Genomic DNA, 4,847 nt, shown 5'->3' on the forward strand with positions numbered 1-4,847 from the left:
CGGGTCGCAGGGGCAGCAGTCTAAGCAGGGATGCCCAGACTTCCCTCTCCCTAGACACTTCCTCCAGCTCTTCCGGGGGGACACCGAGGCGTTCCCAGGCCAGCAGGGAGACATAGTCCCTCCAGCGTGTCCTAGGTCTTCCCCGGGGTCTCCTCTCGGTGGGACATGCCCGGAACACCTTCCCGGGAAGGTGCCCAGGAGGCATCCGGAAAAGATGCCTGAGCCACCTCAGCTGGCCCCTCTCGATGTGGAGGAGCAGCGGCTCTACTCGGAGCTCCTCCCGAGTGACTGAGCTTCTCACCCTATCTCTAAGGGATCGCCCAGCCACCCTGCGGAGAAAGCTCATTTCGGCCGCCTGTATCCGGGATCTTGTCCTTTCGGTCATGACCCACAGCTCATGACCATAGGTTAGAGTAGGAACGTAGATTGACCGGTAAATCGAGAGCTGAGCCGCCTTCTTCACCACGACAGACCGGTACAGCGACCGCATTACTGCAGAAGCTGCACCGATCCGTCTGTCAATCTCCCGTTCCATCCTTCCCTCACTCGTGAACAAGACCCCAAGATACTTGAACTCCTCCACTTGAGGCAGGAACTCTCCACCAACCTGAAGTGGGCAAACCACCCTTTTCCGACTGAGAACCATGGCCTCGGATTTGGAGGTGCTGATTCTCATCCCAGCCGCTTCACACTCGGCTGCAAACCGTCCCAGTGCATGCTGAAGGTCCTGGTCTGATGGGGCCAGCACGACAACATCATCCGCAAAGAGCAGAGATGAAATCGTGTGGTCCCCAAACCTGACCCCCGCCGGCCCCTGGCTGCGCCTAGAAATTCTGTCCATAAAAATTATGAACAGAACCGGCGACAAAGGGCAGCCCTGCCGGAGTCCAACATGCACCGGGAACAGGTCTGACTTACTGCCGGCAATGCAAACCATGCTCCTGCTCCGGTCGTACAGGGACCGGGTAGCCCTTAGCAAAGGGCCCGAACCCCATACTCCCAGAGCACCCTCCACAAGATGCCGCGAGGGACACAGTCGAATGCCTTCTCCAAATCCACAAAGCACATGTGGATTGGTTGGGCAAACTCCCATGAACTCTCCAGCACCCTGTAGAGGGTATAGAGCTGGTCCAGTGTTACACGACCAGGACGAAAACCACACTGTTCCTCCTGAATCCGAGGTTCTACTATCGGCCGGATTCTCCTCTCCAGTACCCTGGAATAGACTTTCCCGGGGAGGCTGAGAAGTGTGATCCCCCTATAGTTGGAGCACACCCTCCGGTCCCCCTTCTTAAAAAGAGGGACCACCACCCCGGTCTGCCAGTCCAAAGGCACTGTCCCCGACCGCCACGCGATGCTGCAGAGGCATGTCAGCCAAGACAGCCCCACAACATCCAGAGACTTGAGGTACTCGGATCTCATCCACCCCCGGTGCCCTGCCACCGAGGAGTTTCTTGACTACCTCGGTGACTTCAGCTTGGGTGATGGACGAGTCCACCTCCGAGCCCTCAGCCTCTGCTTCCTCAATGGAAGACGTGACGGCGGGATTGAGGAGATCCTCGAAGTATTCCTTCCACCGTCCGGTGATGTCCCCAGTCGAGGTCAACAGCTGCCCACCTTCACTGTAAACAGCGTTGGTAGGGCACTGCTTCCCCCTCCTGAGGCGCCGGACGGTTTGCCAGAATCTCTTCGAGGCCGATCGATAGTCCTTCTCCATGGCCTCACCGAACTCCTCCCAGGCCCGAGTTTTTGCCTCCCCAACAGGGTGGGAATTATGTAATTTTAGGGGCAAGGCCATTTGGCCTCCACCTTTTCTTTTTTTTTAGGGGCACCAAGGCCATATGTGATGCGATCTGGGAAAACCCACCACATGGTGAAATTTTACCTATTACAGGTTTTGATATCATATGGATGCTGGTATCAAGCCCTTTCCAAATCAAGTTTTTATTTTTATCATAGCTTGTTGGTAGCAGAAGTTATGTTTATCTGAAGTCGGACGATCTCTATGATTTTCTGGAACGGAATTTTGAAAAAAACAGGTTTAAATAACTGTCACCGTTGAGACGCGTCCATCTCGCGATTGTTATGAAACTGCGTGACGTTATAGTTTAAACAGGATTGGCGCGAAATGCGCACTATACACATTCACTGTACATGTATGTGGTTTATTTTAAAGGTAAACTATCTTTGTAGTGTTACGAGACGGACAGGTGTATGGGATATATTGTTTTGTTTTTTTCACCTCTGCCGGGCGTTAATGGTCGCATAGAATGCATTAGAGAAAGAGTATTTTTAGCTTGACACTATAAATCGCTGTTTTTCTGCACTAAACAAGGGAATTTTGCCAAGATATTTTCAGAGATAATAGAAAAGATGTTATAGAATAATAATTTTATGGAAAAAAAATTTTGACAAAAAAACTGACATTCAAACTATTTTGGAATTTACTGAAAACGGCCCAGCGCGACATCCAACGGGTTTTCCCAGATCGCATCACATATGACAGGGCACAAAGGCCATCGTACAATTCGATGGTTTTCCCATTCAGATTGATACCATAACATCCTAATTTGGAATAAGACATGGATTATGACTTTTTTAATAAAAAAAAAAACATTTTTTAATGAGAGAGAGAGCACCATTACATCCAGAAGGTATACACCCTCACACAACAATAGAAACAACACAAATGCCAATAAAGCATTCAGAAACAACACAAATGCCAATAAAAGCATTCAGAAACAACACAAATGCCAATAAATTAATAATTTCCTGCATTGTCGAACGCTCTTCTTCATGTGTTTCAAATATGGACTATAATGTTCAGTAGAGCGCCCTCAGGCTGCTGGTATGAATTGAAAACACAGCACATCAGTATACAGCGCTCATAATGATTACATCGACGCATTTGGCTATAAATTCAATAAAATATTATTCCTGTCAATAGAAATATATCAATATTTCTCCAAATCTGCACACTTTTGAGCTAAAAGCCGTGAGGGACGTTGTTTTGTGAATCGCTTTCATGACGACAGCACAAGAGTTTTTTATGAATGGGAGCGTCTGACGCTCATAATTCATATTAAAGGTATCGACTCATTTTTGCATTTCATAACTCCTGACACAAATTAAGACATAACTGTCAATATAAATTTCTCAGAATACAATAGTGGTCAAATACTGAAATGTGAGTCTTATATCTTTTTAATGATGTAAGTTATAGTTTGTCAAGGTAATAACATTAAATCTTATAGTAACTGAACTATAAAAAAAAAAAAAAAACGCTTCAGTGCGCCGACGCCGTTACCTCTGGAACCTTGCATAGGGCCCTTTTCTGAAAAGGGCACTTATCTACTAGCAAATAGATTTTGATATTTTTAGGTCAAACCGTTCTTGTCTGTCAGTCTATAATGCAGGTCTATGGTCACGGTCTCAAAGAGCAGCCATCCACAGAGTCCAAATTAAAACAATTCCCCATCGTCCAAATTAAACAATTCCCCATCGTAAGTACACATTGATGGCCTAAGACACGAAACGAGCGGTTTGTGTGAGAAAACGAACAGTATTTATATCGTTTTTACCTCTTGTAACACAGCGACGTCCAAGTGATCTGAGGGCGCCCGCGCTTCCTGTTGTGTGACGTGTGCGCAGACTGGTGCATAGATAGACATATAGATTTCGCCTTGGCTACGGCAGTTCATGAACGAATGCCGTAGCCAAGGCGAAATCTAGTGTATATATCTATGCCCCAGTTTCGACAACAGAGTGTCGTTCTTCTGTTGGTGCTGACGTTACATGCTTCTTGCACTGCTGTTTTGATGCGTGAGATCATCGATGTGATTATGACACTGCACCTGCGCGAATCCACAAACTAATTGAAGTTCAGAGACTACTTGGGTGGAACTTGGACAGGGCCAGGGCACACAGGCCACTGTGGCCGTACGATGATTTTTTTTTCACGAGGCATGAAGGCCAAAGTGTAGGGCAACGGCGGCCATGGCCGCGTGGCCGCGGTATAATTCCCACCCTGCTCCCCAACCACCCGGGCTGCAGTCCGCTTGGCCCGTCGGTACCCGTCAGCTGCCTCAAGAGTCCCACAAGCCAGCCAGGCCCGATAGGACTCCTTCTTCAGCTTGACGGCATCCCTTCCTTCCGGTGTCCACCACCGGGTTCGGGGATTGCCGCCTCGACAGGCACCGGAGACTTTACGGCCACAGCTCCGAGTGGCCGCGTTGGCAATGGAGGTGGAGAACATGGTCCACTCGGACTCAATATCTCCAGACTCCCTCGGGATCTGGTCGAAGCTCTGTCGGAGGTGGGAGTTGAAGATCTCTCTAACAGGGGATTCGGCCAAACGTTCCCAACAGACCCTCACAGTACGTTTGGGTCTGCCGAGTCTGTCCAGCTTCCTCCCCCGCCATCGGATCCAACTCACCACCAGGTGGTGATCAGTTGACAGCTCCGCCCCTATCTTCACCCGAGTGTCCAAGACATACGGCCGGAGGTCAGATGAAACAACCACAAAGTCGATCATCGACCTCCGGCCTAGGGTGTCCTGGTGCCATGTGCACTGATGGACACCCTTATGCTTGAACATGGTGTTCGTTATGGACAAGCTGTAACTAGCACAGAAGTCAAATAACAGAACACCACTCGGATTCAGATCAGGGGGGCCGTTCCTCCCAATCACGCCCCTCCAGGTGTCACTGTCGCTGCCCACGTGGGTGTTTAAGTCCCCCAGTAGAACGACGGAGTCCCCAGTCGGAGCACTTTCCAGCACCCCTCCCAGAGACTCCAAGAAGGCCGGGTACTCTGCACTGCCGTTTGGCCCGTAGGCACAAACGACA

The sequence above is a fragment of the Rutilus rutilus genome, assembly GCF_951802725.1.
Source record: "Rutilus rutilus genome assembly, chromosome: 13".
NCBI lineage: Eukaryota > Metazoa > Chordata > Actinopteri > Cypriniformes > Leuciscidae > Rutilus > Rutilus rutilus.